Raw genomic sequence first — 21,518 nt, 5'->3', positions numbered from 1 at the left:
TATTAGAAGATCCAAAACAGCTGCTGATAAAGTATTATTTACCATTTGCGAGTTACTTTTTACAAAAATAAATATGATCAATACAGCTGAGAATCTCCTTGAATTTTAGTATTTTTATTTATTACAGATAAAAATTATGTTCACTTAGCATACTTAAATATTCACAAGAGTCAGGAGACATGTTTTCAATGTTAATGTTAATGTTAATATCTCCCAAAAGTACATGGTATTTACAGGCAAAACCTTTAGTATTATTTAAATAATCATTCAGACAAACACAAAAGTTATTTTCGTTAGTTGGTGGTCTATAGATTACAGTTATTATTGTGTTTTTATTATTTTGACCAATTACAGTTATCTCTAATGCCTTACATACAGAAACACTTACAATTCTAGAGGTATATATTAAATTATTTCTTAAATATACGATAACACCGTCATTTTGATTTATGTCTCCTTCATTATACAAGATATTGAAATTTTCCATATTAAATAATGATATATCAGGGATCACCCATGTTTCAGTCAGACATATACAATCGAAATCCAGTGTCATCGGTTCTAAATTTATCTTCAACTGATCTAGATTTCTATTTAGGCTTCTGATATTTTGATGCAAAATTGAAAATTTTTTATCATCTGTACCTTGTAGGTTTATGCGTAACTAGAGTGATGTAGTCTATATCCCGTATATATGGATCCATCAAACAAATAGACAATTTATTTATCAATGTTACTTGAACCAGCGCGAGATCTCGTGATTCTATTTTGTAGGGATGCTGGGACTTCTTGTGGCTTTATTCTTTTGATAGGAGTGTTGGTTATGTGGTTCGATTTTATTAAATTGTCTAGTTCAGGCTGAGTTATTGTTTTGGGTTTTTTGTCGATTTGGTTTGAACACGGAGTTGCTGGATCACTACTGCTTTGCTGAATGGAATCGCTTGTTTTTTCTATTTCAAGTATTTCACTGGCTGTGTAGACAGAGTTGTTTACGTATAATTTATCACCTCTAATGTAGCACTAGTTGTTTGGTGTCCTAACTTTGTTCATATTATATCTTCTTGCTGTTGTTTCCAGTTGCTTTGTTGTCAAATCGTGGGATATATGTATATTCGTTCTTTAAGTTAAATAGTGATTAAAAGTAAAAGAAAAATGTAATTAAAAAATAAAAGTGCCTAACTTTGACCCTAATTAACCTAACAAAAAGTTTTTCTTGAAAATTTGTGTAAAAATCCCAGCTTTTGAAATCCCAAAGTAGATTTACCCTACAGTCAATATTAACAAAGCTATTCAAATTGTTTATAAGCCAAAAATGACTATTTTAGTAAACTGTTTTTGGAGTGACAAAAACGAGTTTTTAATGATTGTTTTCAATACTTTGAAAACATAACTATTCTTCTTTTATGCGGTTTCCACAGAATTCCTATATCATTAATATTTTCTGAACAATAATATTGCGAAAAAAAGCTCTTTGCGATAAACAAATTGAATAAAATTTAAACTAATTGACGAATTGGCTTAACATTTTTTGTGCATTATGAGGACTGTTTGACTCAAATTTGTTATACCAAATTTTTTACTTTCGAAATTTTAGTCTTATTTTGCAATTTCTGAAGCAACAAATGATCGGACCAAAATTCAAAAAGTGCCATTTAAACCTTTGCTCATCCTCTAAAAGAAGAATATTATAAATAAGATACTTAATTACCCTATTTTTACTACCTGTAGCGATTTAAACGAAAAAACTGCCACTTTTGACACTTATTTGTTAATAACTAAAATTTTCGTCCGAATTTTGACGGGTATTTTTGTACTTATAATGTATTAGGTATATAGTACCCAAAGAACCCATTTGCAACCTGGCTTCTCAAGTGTCCCAACAAAAACCTTATTTCTCTGGACTAATTCTACAGAATCCAGAAGACAATAAGAATACAGGAAATATACAGTATTCAAAATAATGAACAACAAAATAATATATTCGAAGATAACACAGAAAACTCAATAAACGGGAAATAACTAGAAGAAGCAATAAAAACGTTAAAATATTGAAAAGCATCTGGAATGAAGAGAAGAACAGCAGAAATTATAAAAACATAGGAAAAAAGGAGAACAAATATTACTAAAAATAACGAATTAAAATAAAAAAATAAAATAGCACGACAGTAAATTAATATTGGAGAAAAATTTGGAGGTCGAAAACGAGAAATGAGTATATTATATGATTGGGAGAAAGAAGAATGGTTGAAAACATAGAATTTCTCGTAGAAAAACTAGAATGGTTAAGAAACTTTAAATATCTTGGCTCCTACATTACGAAAAATGGGACACTAGATCGAGAAATTACCCACAGGTTACTGGCTGGTGGGCAAATAATCAGTGACCAGGAGAAAGTCACAGAAACCTGGAAGCATTTTTAGACCCTACTTGGAACACAAGTAGATATGGAAGATGAAATGGGTACGAAGCACGTAGAAGAAATTGAAGTAGAAGCTCCAACCACAGAGGAAGTTCTCGAAGCTATTAAGGCTGTAAGCAACGGAACTGTATAAGGTAGCCACCTAGCAAGTCATATTCACGCACTCGTCAAAGACATATGGCAAGAAGAAAAATTACCCGACGAATGGAAGAAAGGTACAGTATGCCCGATCTATAAAAAGCGAGACAAACTCCAGTGCAAAAACTACCGTGGAAGTTCTCTACTATGTACAGCATATAAAATCCTCACATGTGTGAGCGGTAATAACCAGCGGCACCAACCACCAACAGAAAATATTATTGGAGGATCAGACAGGCTTTAGACGGGGAAGATCGACAATGGATCAAATATTTACAGTCATGCAGGTCTTGAGCAAATCATGGGAACACATCATTGATGTTCACAACGTGTTTGTAGACTTCAAACCGGCATACGACTCGGTCAAAAGAAACAGACTATACTATAATATTATGGGCTAGCCCCAACATTGTTGAACCTGGCACTGGAGTATGCGGTTAGGCAAATGAAAACTGGACGAGGAAACCTACTGACCAACAGAACGGTTCAACTGACTGCTTATGCCGATGATATTATTATGAGTAGAACATCAACAAGAGCACAAGAAACGTGCGCAGTTATAAATGCAAACCAAAAGGCTAGGTCTGGAAATTGATAAAAAAAACAAAAATAATGACACAGACGTGAAGAAATATAGTCCCACAAAACATTATATATGAAGATGTCATTGAAACGGTTGGAGAGTTTACATACCTGGAGTAGAAATATATATTGACGTATCAGAAGATGAAGAAATGCGGAAGAGAATAACGCAGGCAAGCAGAGCTTATTTTGCCCTCTCCCATATATTTCGGCTTGAAAGTGTCCACAGAAGTACAAAGATGAGAATCTATAAAATCTTAGTTCGACCAATAGCATGCTATGGTATTGAAGCATCGGTCCTGAAACAAACATCCAAAAACACACTCGACACATTCGAAAGGAAAGTACTGAGGAGAATACTAGTACCTGTTAGGGAAAACGGAATCTTCAGAATTCGATAAAACAACGAGCTTTATCAACTTTATAAGGAAACATTCCTGTCAGCCTTCAGCAGGATACAAAGATTGCAACGGGCTGGACATAATATGTGATAAGAATGGGAGAGGATAGGCTACCACAAAGACCACTGAACGCTAGAGTGCAGGGAAAGAGAGCGATCGGAAAGCCAAGAAAACACTAGGAAGATACAGCAAGTAGCGACGCACAAGCAATTTAGGAGTCCGTGTATGGAGAAGAGCAGCCACAGACAAACAAGGGTAGAGGGAAAAAACAAAAGAGGCCAAGGCTCAATTTGGGATGTAGTGCCGTAGAAAGAAGAAGATACAGGCTGGTTGTCCAGAGTACAGGTACTCTGTAATCGAAAAATCGGAAAAGGACTGAAAGAAAAGATATACAAGAGTGTGGTGTGATCTGAGATGGTGTACGGCGGTGACGTAAGGCCTCTAAAGAAGATTCAGGAAAAGAAAATGTTACGGTGGATGCTGGGTTAGTTAGTTAGTTATCTTTATTCCAAAAAATCACAAATTTACAATAAATATAATTTTAACAAAAATATTTTTACAAGAACAATATGTGATTTTAGCCTAAGCGTTGGAACCGTCTAGATCATTAAAATTTATTAAAAAGAATTCATCCAGACTATAAAAAACATATCGACCTAACAATTTTTTAATTTTTTTTAACTTACATATTGAAAGTGCTTTAATCCCAGTGGGCAAATGGTTGTATACTTTAATACCGGAGTACAACGGACCATTTCGAGTACGTCTATAATTATAATTGGGAAGAATTATATCTTGCCTGTGTGTATTGTGACTGTGTATATCAGAAGGTTTTAACAATTCATGTCGTTTTCTATGTATAAGTAGAGACATCTTATAAATATAAATATTAATGAGCGTCATTATTCCATGATCTTTGAAGAGAGGTCTACATGAAGTTCTATTTGTTAAGTTGAATAGTGCTCGAATTGCTCGTTTTTTAGCCACAAATGTGGATTCTGCTGTGCTAGCCGCGCCCCAAAATTCCACACCATATTGCATAATACTTTGAAATTGAGCAAAATAAACTATTTTTTCCATACAAAAATTTGAATTTTGTCTAATTGCTCTTATGGCATATGTAGCTCTGCTGAGGGTTTTATTAAGTTCAGTTATGTGGTAACTCCAATCAAGTTTGCTGTCTATTTTTATGCCTAAAAATTTAATTGTATGACAAGAAGTAATGCTTTCTTGATCTACCTCAATAACAACATCTTCCACATTTTGATACAAATTAAAACGGATACTTTGTGTTTTACTAATATTCAGAACCAATTTATTGGCCAGAAACCAATCTGATATCTCTTCAACTGTAGTAGCGGCACAGGATATTAATGTATCAGAACTATCGCCTTTAATTACTATACTCGTATCATCTGCAAAAAGTGAAAATGTGGTATTCGGGAAACTAGCTACCAAGTCATTGATATAGATAAGAAACAGTGTTGGTCCTAAAACAGACCCTTGTGGAACTCCACACTGAACTTCTGCGAAATTTGAATAGGATGCTTCACAGCTACTATCAGAATTATTTATTCTAACACACATTTTTCTGTGTGATAGATATGTCTGAAACCATTTATGTGGTGTACCTCTAATGCCGTAGTAGTAGATCTTGTCCAGTAGTATTTGATGGTCTACGCAATCGAATGCTTTCGATAAATCACAGAAAATACCAAGAGGATGGTGTTTTGCTTCCAAGATTTTATGCACATTTTCGATTAGAGAAAATGCTGCATCTGTAGTACTCATATCAGATCTAAAGCCATATTGAGAAGTTGTTAGAATTTTATGTTTATTTAAAAAAGAAGTAATTGTTTATTTACGCACCATTCTAATAGTTTTGAAAGGGATGGTAATAGAGACACTCCGCGATAGTTCTCTATATTACACCTATCACCTTTTTTATGTACAGGAATAACTACCGATTTTTTAAAACATTTAGGAAATATTCCGTTTTCAAGAGACAAATTAAAAAGAAAAACTAAAGGCCTACAAAGGGTATCAATATTTTCTTTAACAAGGGTAATTGGAATTTTGTCAAGACCCGCGGATTTCTTTGGTTTTTGTGACAAAATGCACTCCCTGACATCAGTTTCTATTAAAGGTCCAAAAAACAATGAACTTACATTATTTGCCGGTAAACTCTGCAAATAGTTATCACTAGATTTTTTACTTTTGATATTAGGAATAATACTTGATGCAATGTGTTGAAAATAAGATTTAAATTCTTCTGCAACTTCAGTTGGATTTGTGATATCAATATCATCTTTTTTAATAAATATATCTTTCTTAGCTGTTATGTTTTTTTGTTAAAATGTGAAATTAAATCCCATGTCGCTTTGGATTTATTATTTGAGGAGTTGATGATACCGTGGAAGTACTTATTTTTTGCCTCTTTAATTATTTGTTGTAACCATCGACAATACGTTTTAATGTAGCTTTTTATGGTAATATTATTTGTATATTTTTTTAGTTGTAATAAGAATCTTTTGTTTTTTGACGATACTTTTATTCCGGGAGTTAACCAACCTTTAAAATTTCTTTTGTTATGTATTTTTTTACGTTTAGTCGGGAACGCGTATTCGAAGCCCGAACCAATTTTTTCATTAAAAACATTATAAGCTACTTCCACATCTGATATTTCATATACATCATTAAAGCCGCACTGACGAAGATACTCAAGAAATTTTAATTTATTAGTTTGACAAAAGGATCTAACCAGATGATATTGATTATTAGCATCAGCTTTATCCACACTTATGGTTAAAATTTGAGCTTTGTGATCAGACACTCCTACTTCAAATGTAGACCCCTCAAATAATAGTTTAGGATTCAAATTAACACAAATATTATCTATTCGTGTAGCAGACGTTATTGTTACTTTAGTAGGTTCTAAAATAGTTGGTATTAAATTATACATTGTCAATATGTTTTCAAAATCAAAAACATTCCTATTCTTAAAATCTAAGTCTATATTAAAATCGCCGCAAATTATATAATTGTAATTTTTGTATTTTAAATACAGTTCACTTAACAAATCGCACAACACAATAAAAAATATTTGCAAATCTCCCGAGGGGGGTCTATAAATACAAGAAATTACAAATTTTAAATTATGATTGTTTACAACGGTAAATTCAATTTTGTTATCTACTGAAACAGTTTCTAAATTAACAACTGGACTAAAATCAAACTTTTTATTAGAAAAAACGGCCGCTCCACCATGGGAATCCGTTTTCCTACAATATTTGTTTATTAATTGATAGTCCTCTAAAGAGTAAAAGTCAAATTCTCCCTCTTGCATCCAATGCTCTGTGAAACAGATCACGTCAATACAATTTTCTGAACTATAGTCGTCAATAAAAATATTTATGTCATCAACTTTATTGCGAATTGAATGAACATTAAGATGCATTAATGAGAATTTTTGCGAACATTGTTCAGTTGAATTCGGATTTAGCTCCGTATTCCACTTCTCAAACTGTAGTTTTTTGAAGACGATGATGAATTTTGTTGTTGCTGTGATGAAATTGGTTTTTCAGAATCGTCGAATTTTTGCTTAATCTCTGTCAAAAACATTTTTTTGTTGTCCACTATTATATAATTTTATGTCTAATAAAAGCCGTTGCACCAGAATCTTTAATTTCCTTCAAGTAAGGGACCAGTTGTTTTCTTTCTTCTATCGTTTTTTTACTAAACTGCTCTGATACACTATAACTGGTGTCTTTTAATTTTCTAGCATTTCTCATAATTTGATATTTTTTTTGAATTAAATTAAGTCTTATAACTGTCGGTCGATCTCTGCGTTCTTTTTTATAGCCAATCCTATAGACATCCTGTATATCACGTTCTTCCAACTTGACTTCCATTTTCTCATTAACTACCGATAATACCTCTTCTATAATTGCGTCTTGGTTTATAAAAAGATTTTCTTTCAGTCCATATACAACTATTTTTTTTTTATTTCGATTATTTTCCAGATTTACTATTTTATTTTCACTAACTAGAAAACGGGTAAAACTAGAAAGAAAATGATAAGAAACGACTTGATTAGGAAAAGGGCCGGTGTGACGACAGTCTCAAAAATTATTCAACAATAAAATCTGCAATGGTTTGGTAACGTTAGATGTAGAAATGAAAACTTTTAGGTATGAAGGATAGAACAGGAGGTTGATGGAAGGAGAAGTAGAGGGAAACTGAGGAGAAGATAGACTTAAGAGAGAAAAGTTTAGCTGAAGAAGCTACGATGAACAAAAATTAGTGGCGAAGAGGAATAAAGAACAGCGACCTCTGAAAAGGAAAAAGCTATGACATATGAGGTCTGGTTTTTTATTTCTAAGCATTTTTTAAGTTAAATTATGGATATGTTGTAATAAAAAACATTCTAATTAAATAGAAATGGGCAGTACCTATATAAAAGAGATTCACTTGAAGAAATTTCCATGTAAGTATATGTATGTAGAAAATATCGGGTAATAGAAAATTCAGTGTAATTTGTATGCTGCTCTAAAACGTTAACAAGAACCTCTGCGAGAAACATTAAATAGTTGCGCCAGAACGTATAATATCTGCAATTTTACAACATTAACTCTTTCAGAAGCACGTGCACCATTAAAACAATTCGCTACGTTTATTACGGAAAATTGGGTTATTGCGTTTTATTGAAGTTAGAATTCCAGCTGTGGTTATTCCACAAATTTTCCCTATTTCACTGAAACCAACGCATTCCACATATATCACATTTGAGAGCTTTTCGATATATCTACCGCGGGTTTGTAAGTGTGTACTACGCCGGATTAATCCCAAAGATTAGTTCACCACTTTCCTATTAAGGAGCATATTACGGTAATGTAAAAGAATTGCACAAAATAACACCATATTGCGTTCTTTCAAATGTACACTATTTTTAGTTTTCATTTCACTGGTCTCTATGGTTACTGGATTGCGTATATTAGTCTATTAATAGAATTAGAATATTCTATAAATACTTCCTTATACAATTTTGGATACTTTTATCATCGGTTTTAACCACCATTTTAGGAAAATATCGTTAAGTGCTGTATTTGTGCCTATATTTTTTTATCAGAATTGCACCTGCTCTTAATCTATTAATCAAAATCATTCTGGTCCAAAAAGGCTATCCACAGGGATCTGTTCTTTTACATGTACTTTTCAGCCTCTATATTGCTGACATGCCTGCAACTAAATCTCGAAAGTTTGGATATGCTGACGACTGGACCCTTGCAACCAGCCACCAATCTTTAGAAACAACAGAAATCACTCTCATAATTAACTTATCCATCAAGTACTACAAAGACTGAAGTATAATATCAGCATTTCATCTCAACATCAGGTTGGCCAACACAGAGAACTAAGAGTGTATTTTTTGTTGAGTGTAACGAACTGTTGAGACAATAAATACCCGAAATACCTTGAGGTTACTCTAGACAGAACCTTTACAATCAGAGAACACTTGACGAATACAGCAGCAAAACTAAAAATACGTATGATACTCTGCGGCACTACATGGGGGTCCACAGAATCAATTCAAAATATTTATTTATCAAAATAGAAATACATATACACGATGTTATTACAATTACTTTTCACTATATGTACATACATTATATATACATAGGGTACAAAGAGCGAGTGAAGAAAGAGGACTTAACCTTAACATAAATAAAACAAAATGGATGCTGGTCAGCAAAACTCAAAAACCTGCCAGACAATTGAAAATCAAAAGCCAACTAATTAAACACGTTTACTCGTATATATACCTTGGAACAGTCGTCAACTCGAAATGGGATCAAACAACCGAAATACGATCTAGAATTGAAAAGGCCACAGCAACATTTAACAACACGAAAAATATATTCACCCATTCCGACATATCTCTCCCACTAAAAGTACGGCTGTTAAGTGCTATGTATTTCCAGTCTTGCTGTATGGCGCAGAGGCATGGACACTGAAGGAAACATTAACGAGAAAGCTGGAGGCATTCGAAATGTGGGTGTATCGACGTTTCCTCAAAATATCCTGGACGACTCACACCACCAAGGTAGAGGTACTGCACCGAATGGGAAAACAAAAAGAAATCTCTTTCACAATTAAGAAACGAAAACTTGAATACCTCGATCATATTATGAGACAAGATAAATATCATACACTCCAACTGATAATACAGGGTAAAATAGAAAGCAACCGCGGACCCGGAAGAAGAAGACACCCATGACTTCAAAACTTACGCCAATGGTTTGAATAGAATAGAATATAAATATGCATTATTGTCATGAAAAATTGTACAATTTCATCGACAAAGCTTACAAAAAGTCAAGAAAACAAAACAGTAACAATTCAATTTACTTAAATTACATAAATCGTCAGTATAAATTAAAATAAAAAAATATGAAAAAAAATTTTTAAGAAACGCTTTTCTTTAGTTACGAGTGACTAAAATTAAAAATAAAAAATCAACTAAAAAGCAAAAAATAAAAAAAAATTGAAAAAATCAATGAAAACACATTCGTCAAAGAAAAGCGTGGCGCGTCTTCATCGAATAAACGGTTTTCGCCCCACGCTTTTCTTTAACGAAGTGTTCAATGATTTTTAAAATTTTTTTTTATTTTTTGCTTTTTAGTTGATTTTTTATAACATTTTTAATTTTAGTCGCTCGTAACTAAAGAAAAGCGTTTCTTAAACATTTTTTTTCATATTTTTTTATTTTTTTATTTTTATTCTTACACTTTTCAAACAATAAAATATATCGTCATGTTTATTAAAATCTGTCATAAAACATATGATGTGCTAACATGAAAAGTGGTCGAAATCGGCAAAAAATTTGAAACTAATGTTAATTTATGAAGCATAACGTAAACAATTAATGTAAAAAGTGAAATTATGTATAGTTCGTATCATTAGCTGCAATCCGTAAAAGTTTCAAGTTTTTACATTGTAAAAAAAAGAAAATTTAAGGATTTTCCACTAAAATCGTTTTTTTTTATTTAAACAATAAACATAAAAAAAATTATTGACTATTCGTGTGTTGTTCCCGCGAATGCCTATGTCTGCAAATTTTCATTCATTTGCATTGGAGAAAAGGCAGTCAAATTAACGTTCAAAAATTTGACGCAAACTATTGAACTAAATTAAAGCGTTTAAAAAATAATAATAATGAAGTTAAATAGTTAACCAATTGCAAAATTTAAATAAATTGCAAATTGCATAGTCTACCTAGTAATTAAGTTTAAAAGTTTAAAAGTTAATCTGCTGCTTATGACACCCAAATAAAGATGAAAAATAATAATAATACTACTTGTGAAAAGGTTACTGTAATTTCTTGGTTATTAATTATTAAGATTTAAGAAAATCTTCTACTGCATAATATGGTCTTTCGGATAGGTAGGCTTTTGTCAGTTTACGGAATTTGGGGAAAGATGCTGCAAATTTAAGTTGTAGAAGGAGATGGTTGTAAAGTTTTTTTGCGGAATATAATATAGATTTTTTTACTAACTCAGATGACGGGGTCGGTAAATAGACGTCAAAGGTAGAATTTCTCGTGAAGTAGTCATTATTAGGTATTGGTGGAAAGACATGTAGATGTTTACGGATTAAGTAAACAGTAAACAGTTTCTAAAATATATAAAGATGGAAGGGTTAAAATTCTGTGATCTTTGAAGTAACTGCTACAATGTAATGTTCTTCTGAGGCCAAACATATATCTTGTTGCTCTTTTTTGTAATTTGAAAATAACATCGAATTGGTCAGCTGTACCAGAACCCCAAAAAGGAAGACCATAACGAAGATATGACTCGAACAAAGAAAAATATGTTATTTTGAAGCTGAAGATAGTTTCTTCGTTAACAAATTAATATGGACGGACCATTTAAGGTTGCTGTCTAAAAAATACCAAGAAATTTTACAGAATCAACGGTACTGATCTGGCTGTTAATAATAGGTAAAAATTGAGGAGCTCCTTTATCACATAATGCTACTGTTTTATCTACGTTAAACGAGAGTAAATTAGAGTCAGGTCAGGTTTTTATTGTAAGTAGATCAGAAGTTATGTTAGCAAGAAAAGTTGCAATATTTGAGTTGCTCCAAGTGATACTGGTATCATCAGCAAAAAGAAAGATTTTTCCATCGATTTTTAAACTAGTCATGTCATTAATAAAGATAAGGAAAAGTAGAGGACCCAATACTGACCCTTGAGGCACCCCACATAAAATGTTTTTGAGAATAGAGTCTGTATCATTTGCTCTAACCAGTTGTTTCCTTTTATCCAAATAAGATTGGAACCAATCCAAAGAGGTACCTCGAATTCCGTAGAAATTTAGTCTTTTCATCAAAATGTTGTAATTTACACAATCAAAAGCTTTGGCGTAGTCACAAAAAACGGTGGCAGTGTGAAGATTATTATTCAGTGCTTGATAAACCCCATGCAGTACAGAAAACATGGCATCAGTGGTGCATTTATTATTTAAAGAGCCGAACTGATTTTGTGATAAAATGTCGTTTTCAACGAGAAAGGACATAAGTCGGGCTTTTATCAGTCTCCCAATAATTTTGGAGAGTACCGGTAGTAGTGCAGCAGGTCTATGATTGCAGGTATTAGATATTTCACCACCTTTATGAAGAGGAATAATGATGGCAGTCTTTAGGCACTCTGGAAATTTACCTTTCTCAAAAGAATCATTAATCAGTCAGATGAGGACTTCCAATACATTTTCTGGGAGATTAGAAAAAAATGTTGTCGATAGACCATCAGTACTACAGGAAGATTTGCTGTTAATAATATTGATTGGTTGGATCAGTTCAGATTTATGGACTGGTTTTATAAAGAATGAATTCGAGACCTTTCCTTAATTAGGGAGATAGGAAATGGGATCTCTTTGTGGCAAAATAGTTAATGTAATATTTTTACTCACATTAACAAAGTATTCATTTAGATTTTCAGGGTCTGGAAGGGAAGATGCTTGATCAGTGTGGGTTTTTTTTTCGAAGATCCTTTATTATGGACAAAGTTTCTTTTGCAACAATTTAGTGCTTCCCAGACGGTTTTGGTAGTAGACTTTTTGGCTGATTTTGTAAGTTTAAGATAAGTTGTCCTGTACTTGCTGATATATTCAGTGATAGAGACGTTGGTAGTAAATTTCTTGATGTAGAGTAGAGAACGCATATTCTTGGAAGATATTCAGATTTGAACTAACATCGATCTAGTTATTCAGAAACGCCGCAAGCAAAATTAAGATTGCTATGATGATAGCCAACGTCCGAAACAGACAAGGCACATGTAGAAGAAGAAGATACATACATTACAAATCTATCGAATTAAAATAGTCTAATCGAATTAAAAAAATAACAAAATTAGCTGTTGTTGTTCATAAAATAATAACTCTCGTGCAATGTGTTTAACAGTCATTGATCGATCGCTCAAATTACGCAGATATAAGAATTAATACAAACACAAGTCATAGCACATAGGCTGATATTGGCACTTAACTCGTATGAGTCTCTAAACTCTAAACCCTAACTGATTGTTGGGTTTAGAGTGCAATATCGGCCGCCGTAAAGCAGTCCTGTACTCTTCATCTGATAATATTATATCCGGAGGCAGAATATTGTGCACCGGTGTGGTTAAATAGCAGGCATACCCACCTGGTCGACGTTCGGCTAAACTGTGCTGAGTATAATAATAGGCACAATTATGCCCACTCCGACAATATGGCTACCCACGCTTAGTAACATAGCACTACCCAACCTACGCTGGGAACATGCAGTTATTAAGGAATACAACAAAGTTATGGATAGTCGCCAACTTCTAGTCGACAACGACACCCACGATATTCTTGGAAACCGTCTTTGATCCAGGTTACCTCACCTGAAATCCGCTCAAGCGCTACAGCAATCCAATTTTGAATTAAATGCGCTGTGGACAGAAGAATGGGAAAGTAAGACAGATCCGCATTACCGCATTAACGTCTACCGGACGTTATAGATAAACCTGGCGAATTTAAACGTCCCCGTAATATTTGGGCATAATCGAGTTAGAACAAACTGTGGAAGGTAAACTTCCTCTAGGGGAGTAAACTGGAGTAAATTTCCCTCTCATTCTTGTGCCTATGTGCCACTTGATGAGAGACTAATAAGTTTAGAAACCGGTAGAGGTGCTTGCTGCACTCTCTGATTTAACTAGAATAATGATGAGGCTGTATATCACGAAAGGGATGTCAAAAAGAGATGGAGAAAGTACTTTGACAGCTTATTAAATGAAGAATTTGACAGACAGCCTGTAGAGTCAACGGAGACAGTAGCAGCAATAGTCACCAAAATAACCAACGAGGAAGTGGCTCAAGCGCTTCAAAATATAAAGAAAGGAAAAGCGGTAGGACCAGATGATATTCCTGGGGAAGTATGGAGAGCATTTGGAGAGACAGGAACAAGGTGGCTAGCAGATCTATTTAATAGAATTATGGTAGTTGGACAAATGCCAGACGAATGGAGAAGCAGTATACTGGTACCTGTTTACAAAAACAAGGGAGATATACAACAATGTACAAACTACAGGGCTATAAAACTACTTAGCCACACCATGAAAATATGGGAAAGAGTAATTGATAGACGGATACGTGAAGAGACCGAAATATCCGAGAATCAATTTGGCTTTATGCAGGGTAGATCAACAACAGATGCAATTTTCATTATAAGGCAGTTGATGGAAAAATACAGGAGTAAAGAAACAAACGCTCATATGGTATTCATTGATCTTGAGAAAGCATATGATAGAGTTCCTCGAGAGATTCTGTGGTGGGCACTCAATAAGAAAGGAGTCCCTGGTGAATATGTAAAGATTGTGAGGGATATGTATGAGGGAGTAACGACTAGTGTTAGGACAGGTGTGGGAGAGACTGATAAATTTCATGTGAAAGTAGGATTGCATCAAGGTTCTGTGCTTAGTCCGTATTTATTCTCATTAGTTTTGGACCAGATAACAGCGAAAATACAGGGTAACATTCCATGGTGATTAATGTATGCTGATGATGTCGTGTTAGTAGGAAATAGTGAAAGAGACTTAGAACAAAAACTGGAACAGTGGAGACAAGCTCTGGAGGAAAAAGGTTTAAAACTTAGTAGGACAAAAACAGTAACACAAAAACAATAGTTTTAAGTACCTAGGATTGGTATTACAGAGTAATGGAGAAATAGATGGAGATGCATGCAGTAGAATTAGGGCTGGATGGATGAAGTGGAAAGAAGCGAGTGGTGTGACAGAAAAATTCCAATGAAGCTGAAGGGAAAATTCTATAAAACAGCCATAAGACCAGCTATGATGTACGGAACTGAATGTTAAGCAGTGAAAAAGAAAGAGGAACAGCGAATGCATGTGGCGGAAATGAGAATGCTTAGATGGATGAGTGGAGTGACAAAGAAGGATAAAATTAGAAATGAGTATATTAGGGGAAGTCTAGGTGTGGCACCAATTGATGCCAAAATGAGAGAGCATAGGTTAAGATGGTTTGGTCATGTTCAACGTCGAGACGTTAACCACCCAATACGAAGAATAGCTCAAGTGCAGATTCCTGGAAGGAGTAGGAGAGGAAGACCAAAGAAGACCTGGGGGGAGACGATAAGGCAGGACATGTTGGTAAAGGGGATTAACATTGCTATGGCCCAAGATAGAATTGTGTGGAGAAATGCAATTAGGGAAGCCGACCCCGCATAGGGATAAGGCAAAGAGAATGATGATGAATGATGAGGCTGTATTTTAGTTTTGCAACGAAATTGAAAATGGTTATTCATTTTTGATTTACATGTTTACTCTGATTAGAGTACGAAGGGAACCATTTGTGGTATATTATGAACCCTCTGTATAAATCATAATTTAAATATGTTGTTATTAACCTTTAGGGTATTGAACATACATAAAAACAATAGCTTATAGTTTGTATCACATGTTTATTACGAGTGAACTTGAACTATATTTGTTATGGTTCAGATAGGTATAAAAACACGCTGAACAATCAGTATGCAGATATAGATATACAAATAATTATTAGAAGTTAGTATGTAGTAAGGCGCTATGAATCATTAATGTTATTGTTTAGATATCGGATACCAGTGAATAAAATATAATGTATAGTAAGACGTGTTTAGTCTTTTTTAATTAATTAGAACCAGAAGGCAGTAACAACACACCATTCCTTACATGGCGTTCCTGTAAATAAGTTGGAGAATCTTCTGATAGGAGCAGAGATGGCGGCAAAAAATTGGAAACACCGACGGCGGAAAATGGACCAGACCAGGACAGGAAGAATGCAGAGAACCCAGTGTAAAAAGACAAAGTGATAAAATGTAAGTAAGAATGTCTATCTTTATTAAAAATGCTTCCCTCGTTTTTATATTATTATTGTACATTGAATATTTATCTTTGCTGATTTTTGAATAATTTATGAAGTATCGATTTTTTTTTAAGAATATCTATGAATTTTGAAACATGAAGTGATTTTTGAATTGAATATTTTTATCAAAGTTTAATATATATGCTATTACTGAATTTTTATTGAATTTTGAATTTTTATTGAATTTATTTGAAAAATCTCTATCCGATTTCGATTTTTAGTACGGTTATTTTTAAATATTGTATGGAATATCGAATTTTTTCCAAAAAAAAAAAAAAATTCTATCGAATTTTGAGATATGAACTGATTTTGAATATTTTTATCTAACTTTTGCATATGCTATTTTTGAATTTTTATTGTCGAATAGGTATACTATTATTGAATTTTTATTAGCAGTTGTTTTTGTTATTGATCTTTTAGATACATTTTTATCGATTTTGTGTTAAATTTTGTATGATATGAACCTGAATTAATAATTTTTTGTGTGATAAATGATATATAAATGATTTTTTTAATGAATAATGATTAGTGATGACATACGTTGATATAAGAGCTCTAAGACAAACATTGCTATAAGCAAGAGATATATTTTTAACGAACCGACCTGATGAGTCGAGATAAGGAATCTGGAGAACTATATAGATACGAAGAATAACTAACAATATTATAAGCTAAATATTATGAGACAACTTGAGACAATAAGAAACCCACTGCTCTTGTCAAATTAGGAAGGTACTAATGATTTATAGAAGCTTGAAAGCTTATTAGAGACCCACTCTGTGTTTTGAGAGTACCTATTTTATTCATGATTATTCGTGAATAAACAACGGCCTCAAAGCAAGGGATTGAGGTTGTGAAATTTGTAAAAGAATTTGATCTAGCCAACGATGTTATACCCGCTTCTGTTAAGGTAGATTGTAGAGGTTTCGTGGCTAGTATTCAGTATTATGATTGTTATATGGAATATGTAGAAGAATTGGAACTTTTCTCTCGAGTAAAGCCACTTTGATTAGTCGAACGTAGGCATTGAGGGATAAGTAAAGGAAGTGATTATTATGATGTTATATTATGAAATGATATATTGATGATTAAATGACAAATGATTGTTATATGAAGATGAATTATGTACACGGTAGAAGTGCTATTATATGAAGAAAAATGAAGAAATATATAGTTGTAGTACCAGACAAGAAGAAGAGTAGAGAAAAAAAGATAATTTTTAGTAAAATATGTGGGAAAAATGAAAGAAGACACATAAAAATTTCAAGAAAAGAAGCAAAATTAAGAAGATACTAAGCAAATAAGTAGCTAATCATTGAATTTTTGTCTAAGAATTAAAGTTGTAATTTTTTTTCTAAAGTAACGTAAATTATAAATAACTTATTTTTAAATGCATATAATGAATTCAGGTTAAATTTTCGCGGAAAATGGAAGTGTTTGAATTAAGGATAGACAATATCTTACAATAGTGTTAGTAGATAGTAAGCAAAGGGACACAGAAAGTGAAATTTTTAGACATTCAGAAACATAGATTAAGTATTTATTATAGGTACAAGAGTGATATTGAAAGTTTTATAGAGACATTTTAGAAGTTTTTAGAGAGATTAAATTTTTATTATAGGTACAATATTTTAAAGTTAGGTAATATTTAGCTTAGCTTAGGAAGTATTAAAGTCGAAATTTTATTACAATTAGATTAGTTACGGCTTATAGGCACTAAAAGACTATTTAAAAGTTAGGATCAATTTCATTCACTGTGGACACTGTTTTGATGAAGTGAATTAGTGAACGAAAAAAAAAAAGGACGAAAAGACACGACGTGAAAGTACGTGAACTAGTAATAGGTTATAAAATACCAGTTTAGTATAGGGAAAATATGAACTTTTGTGTAAAATAGGAAAAAGAATATACATGTTTAGGGAAAAATCGATTGATCTGAAACGTACCATATTACAGTTAGTTAGCATAGTTAGGAAATTTAATTTTTGAAAATAGTATTAGGTAACCATAAACATTTTGTAAAAGGGAAAGAGGAATATACCGTCAGATATTCTTCCTCTCCTCTTAGGACTTTCTTTTTTAACGGCGGAGATGTGGTATATTATGAACCCTCTGTATAAATCATAATTTAAATATGATGTTATTAACCTTTAGGGTATTGAACATACATAAAAACAATAGCTTATAGTTTGTATCACATGTTTATTACGAGTGAACTTGAACTATATTTGTTATGGTTCAGATAGGTATAAAAACACGCTGAACAATCAGTATGCAGATATAGATATACAAATAATTATTAGAAGTTAGTATGTAGTAAGGCGCTATGAATCATTAATGTTATTGTTTAGATATCGGATACCAGTGAATAAAATATAATGTATAGTAAGACGTGTTTAGTCTTTTTTAATTAATTAGAACTAGAAGGCAGTAACAACACACCATTCCTTACACATTCTCGTTGGAACTTTACCATGCTGAGCAGATGGGACGTGAATTATAAATTGTAAAATTCCCTCATCTGCCTTAGTCTCAGCATCCGTTATGGCTTGCAAATTGTAGAAGCCTCGGAGGTGTAACCAGAGAAGGTTCCCATTGTTTTCAGTCTGGTCGGATGTAGGGTAGCATTATGCTGTTTTATATGCCATTAGATTGAAAACATAGTTTTGCTAGCAGTTGCCGCTAGGGCATCTATGACATTTCGTTCGTTGCAATCCGTGACTGCACGCCGGAGTTTGTTTTGGTTGGATCAGAGAGAGCAGCATATGTGCCTCCTGATGAGAGACTAATAAGTTTCGAAACCGGTAGAGGTGCTTGCTGCACTCTCTGATTGGACTAGAATATGATGCGGCTGTATTTTCATTTTGCAACGAAATTGAAAATGGGTATTCATTTTTGAAATACGTTTCCCTTCAAGGTTGATTTTAACGTACTTATAAATTAAACATTTTTATTAAAAAAGATATTTATAAAATAATACGTAACTGCTCTTAAAATTAATTTAAGGCATACTGCAAGTGTTTATGTTCGTTGGGGCTTGAATTTAGGAAGAAAATATATATACAAAAAGGAAATCGCCTGTGGCCATCAGCTTCTCCGGCTCTCTTCCTTATGTATTACATTTACTTTTCTATAGGTAATATCATTATTCATAAGTTTTTTTCTTGTTTTATGTGGTATAATAACTAGCCATGTTCTTCATCAATACAAAGTGTTTCTAAATAAGTGCGGCAAACTTTAAGGATTAATTCTGCATGAAAAAATAATGACAGTTTGCTTTATGAACATAATATATCCGCAAATGCTTCGTTTCCGAAATACAGGATTGAACTTTTTCTTACAAACTGACGATTTATTTATTGCTCTAAAAACCCGTTGAGACATGCAAATGAAATTTGGTAGGTTGTAAGAGGTAGTTATTTCACATTTTTTGACATACAACTAAAAATTTTATATTCGCAATTGGCGTGCATACAGGTAATATGACCATGTAATATGACCCGTATGCACGCCAATGGTGAATATAAAATACCTAATTGTATGTCAAAAAATGCGCAATAACTGACTCCACAACTTACAAACCACCAAATTTCATTTACATATCTCAACCGGTTTTAGAGCAATAAATAAATCGTCAGTGTGTAAGAAAAAATTTAACATCCGGTATCTCGGAAACGAAGCATTTGCAGACATATGTTTATCAATCAAACTGTCATTATTTTTTTAGCAGAATTACCCCTTAAAGTAGTTTGTCGCACTTATTTAGAAACACCCTGTAATGATGAAAAACATGGTTAGTTATCAAAGTACCTAACTTTTTCATTATCCAACATAAGTGAATAAGTCAAAAAGCAGAATGTTGAGAAAGGCTAAGGCTACAGAGGTTCCAACAACATCCTTAATATTATAAACTGAATTACAAAAACTTGATAACTACAAAAACTTGATAACCAAAAAATAGTAAAATAATGTTGGTAGCAGTTAGATAGAACAAGTGGATGCTGCCATATTAATAGCAAAATAATACACTGGACAACTATAGAAACGTAAACACTGACATGCGGTCGGTGATACCGAAACAAAGATTTACGTCAACGTAGCTCAAAGACTAAATCATACTAAAATTGTAGCAGTTGAGATCAGGTACACACCACTTGAAAGTACACAGATGGTGTTTTACAGCAAAATATATTTTTGGTGCGGTATGACATACCGCATGTCAGTGGATAAAGGTTAATCAAATCCGATAGGAAGAAGAAAGGGAGGAAAAAGAGTTTTGAAGGTCAATCAGAAATTTAAGAAGTAAAATACAGCGGAAATTCTAATGTATTAGTACAACAAAACACGCATATCTTTCTTTTACTAAATATAGCAGTTTCAATAAAATTATAGTATAAATTGTATTAGTCTAATCGCAACATACGGGGTCCCATGGGAAATTCTAGCTTGCCGTGATTTGATGGTGGTATTATAGTTTTTGGGTCACTGAGTCCAATGGAAGTGGTCTAGAAGCCCAAATATGGTGCGTTTAATTGTTATTAACAAATTCTGGTAAAATTAGGTATTTTCAGGAATTATTAGAAGCCCTTTAATAGAATGTAGGAGCCCTAGAAGGTCTTCTCTGGTATATTTTTGGTCGATGAATCGAATGCAACTACTCGCGATTTTATAAGCTAAATCGATTGACACTAGTCGTAATAGCTTAAACTACGTTCCGACTTTGTTATTAATAAATTATTGCAAAAATAACGATCTATAGTACGTTTACTCACGGTTTCTGCTCTAAATTAAAAAAAAACAACTTAGCTTGACATGAAATTTGTCATACACGTAGCTAACGTGTCAAGCAAAACAAGTGATATTGTGCCGATGTGTGATTTTACAATGGGGGTGACTTTAACCCCTTTTCGAGGGTGAAAAAAGATACCTTTAAATAAGTCCGGAAGTGGATAAACTAATAAGTTTTTTCACTCAGTCAATACTTTTCGAGTTACTTGATTTGCGAGTGAATATGTTCATTTTCAACAGAAAAAAAACATGTTTTTAGTGGTTTTTTAAATAGTTTCGAACCCAATGAAACTAACAGATCATATAAATACACCATAAGTAAAGCAATTTGTGAAGCGGTAACAATTAATTTCATTTGAGATGCTAATTAGGGGGTGACTTTATCGATGATTTTTACCAAAAAAGGGACCAAATTTACAATGGGGGTTGACTTTAAGCCCTTTTCGGGGGTGAAAAAAGATACCTTTAAATAAGTCCGGAAGTGGATAAACTAACTAATTCTAAGCAACTTTTGTTTTATAGAGTTTTTTCACTCAGTCAATACTTTTCGAATTACTTGATTTGCGAGTGAATATGTTCATTTTTCAACAAAAAAAACTTATTTTTAGTGGTTTTATAAACAGTTTCGAACCCAATGAAACTAACAGATCATATAAATACACCATAAATAAAGCAATTTATGAAGCGGTAACGATTAATTTTATTTGAGATGCTAATTAGGGGGTGACTTTATCCATGATTTTTACCAAA

This window comes from Diabrotica virgifera, chromosome 10, assembly GCF_917563875.1.
Source record: "Diabrotica virgifera virgifera chromosome 10, PGI_DIABVI_V3a".
NCBI lineage: Eukaryota > Metazoa > Arthropoda > Insecta > Coleoptera > Chrysomelidae > Diabrotica > Diabrotica virgifera.
This window is presented reverse-complemented; position numbering follows the sequence as displayed.